The following is an 8,661-nucleotide window of genomic DNA, read 5'->3' on the forward strand; positions in this document are numbered from 1 at the left end:
GGTCTCATCCACATTGGGGAAACTGGACGCCAACTCGCGGAACGTTTCAGGGAACAGCTCTGGGACACTAAAACGAAACGACCGACGCCCTGTGGCTGAACGCTTTAACTCGCTCTCCCATTCCGCCAAGGACATGCAAGTCCTGGGCTGCCTCCACTGCCAAACTCTTGCAACCCGACGCTTGTAAGAAAAACACCTCACCTTCTGACTTGGGACCCTCCAACCACATGGTATCAATGAAGATTTCATCAGTTTCCTCATTTCCTCTCCCCCACCTTGTCCCAGATCCAACCTTCCAATTCGACACCAACCTCTTGACCTGTCATACCTGTCCACCTTGCTTCTCACCTATTTGCTCCACCCTCATCTCTGACGTATTACCATCAATCCCTACCTCCATCTACCTATTGCATTCCCAGCTGCCATTCATCCAGCCCCACTTCCTTCCCATTTACCTCTCAGCCCCCTTGGGCCACCCTTTATTCCTGATGAAGAGCTTATGCTCTAAACCAAGACTGTTATGAAACAACATTCTCAACAAATAGGAAATAGCTCCCAAGTCAGATTTCATTCCCTCTTCTGTTTCCCAGTTCTTTCAGAAATAAGAAATATCTTTTTCTTCCACTAGAAAGTGATCTTCCACTTTGCGCTGTCTGAAGTGTTATGCCACATTATTACTTCAGCCACCTTTTAAGAATCGTTTCAACCTGTTTTTCTAACAATTGTGGAGGTGACCAAAAGCAAACATTTCACTCCTCCTCAATGTCCCATTTCTCCTCCTATGAGCCACTTTGTCATGTTGTCTATGTTACAAGCAGCCGAGTGCACTTGGTTTCTGAATTGAAATTTGGCCATTGAAGTGATCAGAATTAATATATATCGATGGATAGCTGTGTCTGCACTAACTGTAATTATCCACCAATACGATGTCGTTTGTTCCACCAAAACTGGAAACAATGATTTGTGATTATATTGCAGTCGGATGTAGAAAATCATCCCAGCGATCTTCACGTTATTATAGTTTACTGTGGCCATACAGCATTGCGAGGCAGTTTGATGTGACTAAAACTTGGATGGAAAGAATGTAGATTGATGAGAAGTCAAAATGGCAGTGTCTCTGGCCACAATCGATCTGTCTGGCTTGATTATATGAGTGGCGGCTGTTCAAGAGCAACTTCCACTCCATCACTTCAACCAGCAAGAGGAGATAAGTGTGAACACAACATTCCAACTGTGACATATACGCATTGCTTCGATGTTATTGATCAAAATCCTGGAACTCGCTCCTGAACCTTTATTATAGACCACATCATATTTGTGAAGCAATTTAAGAGGCAGCTCACCACCACTCTTTCAAGGACGGTTTGGGAAGACTTGCTGGCAGAGCCAATGATATGCACATGATATTGGAAACAGTCTAATCGTATGGATAGATGATTGGCTAACCAATGATACAGGAGGGATAAGGGGCATGCTCAGGATCGCAACTTACAACTAGCAACATTCCACAGGGATCAGTGCTGGGGCACAAAATTATTTACTACATGTATATGAATTACTTGGATAAGTAAAGTGAATGTACTATTGCCAAGACTGCAGTAGAGACAGTTGATTAGAATGCAGGTGGTAAGGATGACATGAACTCTTCATCCAAGTTCAGTGAGTAATCGGGAAGGCAAAAGGGAGATTGGCCTTTAAATGGAATATAAAAGTAGGGAGGTTATAGTGAACCTCCGCCTGGAGGTTTTGATTGAAAGTGCAGTGAAGATTCAACCAGCTGACATTGAATCTGAATCACATGTAGATCAGACCAGGTTTGGACAGCAGGAAACCAGATAAGTTTTTACAACAAACCACAACGATTTCATCATTTGACTCTTAATTCCAGATTTATATTGAATTCAATTCCACCATCTGCCGTGCCAGGTTTTGAACCCAAGTCCCGTGAACATTACCTGGGTGAATGGTCTGGTGACAATAAAGTGGCCATCGCCTCCCCTGAACACATTGGCATATTGTGTTCAGAGGTAACAAAGGAGCAAGAGGTTTCAGCAGCTGCTAAGTTGTTGATATTACACAAGGGAACATCAACACTCTCAGTAATGGCACATACTGAAGCCAGGGCCCTTTCTCAGAGGTAAGGGCTCGGGATCCACAAGAAATAGGAACAGCAATACGCCATTCAGCCTCTTGAGCCTGCTCCTCCATTCAGTAGGATCGTGGCTGATCTGGCATTCCACACATCCACTTTCCTGCCCTTTTTCTGTAACTGTTCATCCCCCGACTGATCACGAATCTATCGATCCTAGTTTTAAATATGACAAGAAGGATGTCAACAGAGTTACTGGGGTTGGGGGAGGGGCGGGGGGTGCTCAGGTCGAACTTGGGGACTAAAACAATGGCTTCACACTTCACAATATTTAACTGAGGGAATGTTTATGGTTATCCAATGCTGGAAATTGGGCAGGCATTCAGATGAAATTATTGGTAAATTATGAATGACAGAGGAGTCGGGAGAGAAGTGGTGTTCAGGCACAGTTGGATATCATCAGTATAGATGCCAACACCAGCAGCTACGGTTAAATAAATAAGAACGGAAGACACTGAAAGTAGACCCTCCCAGAGGATACAGCGATATTAGAGAGGGTCAGTACTGTCATTAACTCTGATCAAGGCTGTCCGCAGGTCGACGAGGGAATGTTCATCCCTGTCACCGTTACAAAGGATGTCAAATATGACCTTGCTAAGAACTGTTTCAGGGGTAGAAACCAGACTCGAGGGCTTTCAACACAGAATTCTGGAAAAGCTGGGAATGGCTTATTCAACAATGTTGCATCCAAACCAACACTTCCATTGGTGCGATAATTATAGAAGTGTTTTGGTTTTTATTTAGATGATTCTCAGCAATACTGAGTAAGAAGCAACAAAATTAACACAAGAAATATTGCAATTGCTACAATATGCCTGCTCCCAATAGGAGGCCACCTGGTGTTCACTTAACTGTCTGCAAGGCGCAATATTGGAAAGGAATTATCCAGTTCATAGCTATAAGAGGGGAGACACAGACTGCTTGATACAAAGGGCGGGAGTCGGCCACTAGGCCCTACGAGCCTGCTGCAACATTCAATATGATCATGGCTGATCTGAATGCAACCTCAGCTCTACATTCCTCCACATCCCCGACAATCTGTCACCCACTTGGTTAGCAAGAACCTGTCTTCCTCTGCCTTAAAGACTTTGAATTCACTGCCTTTTGAGGAAGACACACAACCATCAGAAAGAAAAAAAATCATCCTCATTTTTGTCTTCTACTTTTAAAATATGACCCTCTATTTTCAGATATTAAGATAGGGATAAAAGCTGCATTCAAATAATACCTGTGGTACAGTTAACTATCTCAAAGTGCTTCACGTGAACATAATGAGAATTCCTTTAAAAATCACAAGAGTGGAGCACAGATTAGGACAGGTGGCCAAAAACTTGGTCAAAGGAGCAGGTTTAGGGCAATCTTTTAAACAGGTTCAATTTCCCAAACATCTGAGGACTAAGACATAAAGAGCAAACACAAAATAGCAAAGGATGGGAAACAACAGTGTGGACATAATGTCACAGGATGAGTAATCCAGGGAACATGAGTTCAAATCCCACCACAGCAAGAGGTGAGATGTGAATAATTAAAATCATAAATGGGGAACACAAAATTAGTCTCAGTATGGTATCGATGGCACTGACGTCAATTGTCATAAAAGCCCATGTTCACCAATGTCCTTTCAGGAGGGAAACTGCCATGCTTACCTGGTCTGGCTTACATGTGACTCCAGACACACAGCAATGTGGTTGACTCTTAAATTGCCCTCTGAATTGGCATAAGCAAGACACCTTGCACTTAAGGATGGATAACAAACATCAACCTTGTAAAAGTGTCAGAACAGAAATTGCTGGAGAAACTCAGCCAGTCTGGCAACACCGGTGGAGAGAGAGAGAGAAAGAAACAGAGTCAATATCCTGGCCTGCGTCCAGAACAGTTGTGAAGAAGGGTCACAGCACTTGAAATGCTAACTCTGCTTCTCTCTCCACTTGTGCTTCCAGTCCTTTTGAGTTTCTCCAGCAATTGGTGCATTTTTGTGTTTCAGATCTCCAGCATTGCAGTTCTTTATTACACTGACTTAGGGAAGCTCAAATCCGATAAAAGAATAAAGCAGAAGGGCTGGAATTACTCAGCAAGTCTGGCGGCAGCTATGGAGATAAAAACAGTTAGTTCTTCGGGTTATTGAATGATCTTACATCGGGGACAAACTTTTGGCAAGCTGCAAGAGTAAAAGGCACTGATGTAACTTCAACATCTTGGAGAACTCTCTCAGCCATGGAGGTCAGACTGACTCAGCATTCTGGTCCTGCTCATTACCTGTTAACTTCTCCATTTGTTGTTCTTGTTATATTTCTACATGGTTGACACATTCCTATGTTTTAAAATGATATTCCAAACTGACAGGAATTTTCCATGTAAGTAATCATACATTAGAGGGTTTGGAACGTGAATGTAACTTTTAAACAAAAAGTATTTATTCATGCATGGTGTGTGGGCATCGCTGGCAATGCTTGCATTTTTACCATCCTTAACCACCCTGTGGTTGGTTGGAAAAGTGAATGAAGGTGTCTGAGATTGTCTTGATTAGCACAGCAATCTCAAAGATGGGTGTGCTCAGGTAGAAGTACCCTCCACTCCCTCAGCAAGTCTGCATTCACTTCAATTACAGATGCCATCTCACACTCCCAGGAAAAGGACAGCATGGGATTACATTCAGAATAAAGCTTCCTCTAGTCTTAAATTGAAAGTGAAGCTACCTCAACACTGTCCCCAACAAACACTGTCAAGACAGAGAGAGCATTGGGTTAGATACAGAGTAAAACTCCCTCTACACTTCCCCATTCATTCAGTCCCTGGACAATGACAGCAAAGGGTTAAATAAACACTACAGCTTCTTCCATTATGACTGACACTTAGTACGTTCTACACCAATCCTCAAGGATAATTCAGAACTGAGCCTATTATCTGGTACTGAATTCACACACCCTAATGGGAATGACAGCAACAGAAAATCAGGTAAAACACACACAATGTACAACAAAACTAGACCGTTATTGGGATCTAAGATATTTAAATGAGAGGAGATATGATCCCTGCAATGATCTGAATGTGAGCTGAACAACTTTCTCACTTGAACAATATTCTCTGGGAATGCAATGTCCACCTCACTGCTGTCTATTCAATTCCTCAGGGCTGAGTTGCGGCTGACCACATGGTGGCGTGGGCGTCAAGAGGTTAGACAATTAAGGTCAACTTGGATTGAGGGCATCCTGTGTCATGCCAGTGAGGTCGAGGGCCGCTGATTTACTCAATTTATAATCGGGGACAAGGGGATGTCAGGCTGGGCTTGTATCAATTTGCGTTTAGAAGAAACAGATGATCTGATGAAGCTGTATAACATCTGGAGAGGACTTAATGTAAATGTAATGTCCATTCATTTCTAGCCAGAGACTAGCCTCTCATTTAAGATAGGAGAGTTTTGTTTTTCTCTCAAGTGTTCCCAAGTCTATGAAATTCACTTCTTTAGAGAGCAGCATGTGGTGGTGGCACGGTGGTTAGCACTGCTGCCTCACGGCATCAGTGATCTGAGTTTGAACCCACCCTCGGGCCGACTCTTTGTGAGGAGTTTGCACATTCTCCCCTTGTGTCTGCGTTGGTTTTCTCTGGTGGTCTGGCCTCCTACCACAGTCCAAAGGATGTGCAGGTCAGTGTAGATTGACCATGGGAGATGCAGTGTTACAGAGATAGAGTAACGAACTGGTTTTGGGTGGGACGGTCAGTCAATGTTGACTCGATGGGCTGAATGGCCCACTTGCACGCAATTGACCTATATCAATCAACAGTATACTCTTGCTTTATGGTTACTGGCATCAAATTACATTCGTGGTTTTGGTTATTTCATCTCTTACGTCATCATATTCAACCAACTGCAGCATCTCGAAACTTGCTTAATTACAATATCCAATATTAGCAGAGTACTTTTTCTTTTTGTCACGACCATTATCTTGAAATCTGACGTGTGACCTCTTCATTGCTGTCAAAGTTCCTTATTTGTCCCTCCATTGTCATGTTCTTACTTTGTTGAATGACTTCCTGGCTTTTGCATTTAAGACTCTATATTCTGCCCTCGTCAACACTTTCCCTTCCAATTCTGTACTAAGGATTTCATGAAAAACCTCAGAGTGTGGTGAGACTGTGGAACTCACTCCCATAGTGAATAGTTGGGGTGAAAGACATTACAACTAAGGGTAAGCAACCAAATACAAATGAATGTCACTCTCACCAGATTCACAACACAGTGAAATTAAAACATGCAATGTCCCTCAATTTCTCAACTGTTCCTAACCAGACTTGATGAAGAACAGATCTTGCACATCAACATTATAATTTAAACAAAAACCAACAATTATAAATACGGCAACTTTTCTAGGCCAAAGTTAAGTAGATAATCTAATTAATAGCAATGAATTAAACCCTTTGATCAAGTCCCCCATCATCTCAGAAATAGAAATTTCAGCGGCAAATTAAGAAAGAATTTTTTTAAAAAACTTACCAATTCAAACAAACAGTTTCCAACAATGTATTGCCAAGCCTTTGTGCAATACTTGGACTATGAGTTTTTCACAGACACGTTCCTGTAAATCCAATTTAAAAGTCACTGCTGAATGTGACGAGACACCCCAAAGTATTCAGTCATTTCTTACAGGCTGGGACTCATTCCCAGAAAGAACCAACAATTCTTTAACTGGACAGTGGAATCTCGAGAGAACAGCTCCTGGGCTCAACAAGCAGCAACGCCCAATGGAAGCAAAGTTGGCGGCGGGGCAGGGCGGGGCAAGGGCATACAACAAAAAAGCCCACTGACTCTCCCACTGCACAAACACACTGTCAGAATGCACAGGGGCTCAGTCCTGGGAGTGTCCCACAGCAGTTTAATCAAGAGGGCCACACTTGATGAACAGATCTTGCACACCAGAATTATAATTTAAACAAGAACAAACAATTATGAATACCGCACATTTACTAGGGCAAAGTTAAACAAGATAATCCAGTTAATAGCGATGATTTAAGCCTTATGATCAAGTCCTCCACCATCCCATAAACACAAAATTAAGGGGTAAATTAAGGAAGAGAATTTTTTAAATTATCAATTGAAGCAATCAATTCCCAACAATGGATTGCCAAGCCGTTGGGCAATTCTTCGATGATGAGTTGTTCACAGGCACATAACTGTAAATTTAATTTCAAAGTCACTGCTGAATGTGAATGGACACCCTGAAGTATTCAGCTATTTCTTACAAACTGGGGCTCCTTCCCAGACAGAGCCAATAATTCTTTAACTGGACAGAAAACACTAGAGAGAACAGCTCCTGGTCTCAACGAGCAGCAGTGCCCACTGGAAGCAAAGTTGCGGGGGTGGGGAGCACGACGGCATAAAACAAAAAAATCCGACCGACTCTCCCGCTATAAGCACTGTCAGAATGGGCAGGGGTTCAGTCCTGGCAGTGACCCACAGCAGTTTCACCAGCAGAATCAGATTGTTGGGAGCACTGGTGTGCCCGCTGGTGCTTCTGCAAGGTGCAGAATGATGAGAACCTCCGCCTGCACTCGGGGCAGGTGAACGGCCTCTCCCCGGTATGGTCCCCGCCTGTGCCTCAGCAGGTGGGAGGAATTGCTGAAGGCCTGCCCGCACTCTGGGCAGGGGAAGGGCCTCTCCCCGGTATGGACCCGAAGGTGGGATGCCTGGTTAAAGCCCTTCCCGCACTTGAGGAAGGAGAACGGGCTCTCCCCGGTGTGGACCCGCTGGTGCCTCAGCAGGGCAGAGGTATCGTTGAAGGCCTTCCCGCACTTGGAGCAGCTGAAGGGCTTCTCCAATATGTGGACCCGGCAGTGGGTCAGCAGAACGGAGGAATAGCTGAAGGCCTTCCCGCATTCGGAGCAGGAGAATGGCCTCTCGCTTGTGTGACCCGCTGGTACCTCTGCAGGACAGAGGAAATGCTGAAGGTCTTCCCGCACTCAGGGCAGCTGAAGGGTCTCTCCCTAATGTGGACCCGCTGATGGCTCATCTGGCGGGTGGAATTGCTGAAGCCCTTTCCGCACTCAGAGCAGGAGAACAGTCTCTCCCCGGTGTGACTGCGCCCATGAGTCTCCAGGTCAGATGGGAAACGGAAGCCTTTCCCACAGTCGCCACACTTCCACGGTTTCTCCACGGGACGGGATTCCTTAGGTTTCTCCATGACGGAAGCTTCACCTGCACACAAACGCGTGTACAGTACCTCTCTGCCGTGAATTCCTCTTCCCAGTCTGTATAACATTTACTGGCTCCACAACCAAAGTGCTGCAACAGTAGGGTCTCTCTTCCAGTCTCACTGATGCTGAAAACGTACTGAAACAGGAACTAAAACGCTTGGTTACTTCTCACAGAATCATGGTCGAAAATTGTTATAGTCCCGATGGATTCAGTGACTGTCAGACATTGACGTGAAATTGAGGACAGCAAATGCTGGAGAGTCAGAGTCAAAGTGCAATGCTGGAAAATCACAACAGATCAGGCAGCATCCGAGGAGCAGTCG

This window comes from Chiloscyllium plagiosum, unplaced genomic scaffold, assembly GCF_037043375.1.
Source record: "Chiloscyllium plagiosum isolate Xiang-an unplaced genomic scaffold, Cpla_swu_hap1 HiC_scaffold_27, whole genome shotgun sequence".
Taxonomy (NCBI): Eukaryota; Metazoa; Chordata; class Chondrichthyes; order Orectolobiformes; family Hemiscylliidae; genus Chiloscyllium; species Chiloscyllium plagiosum.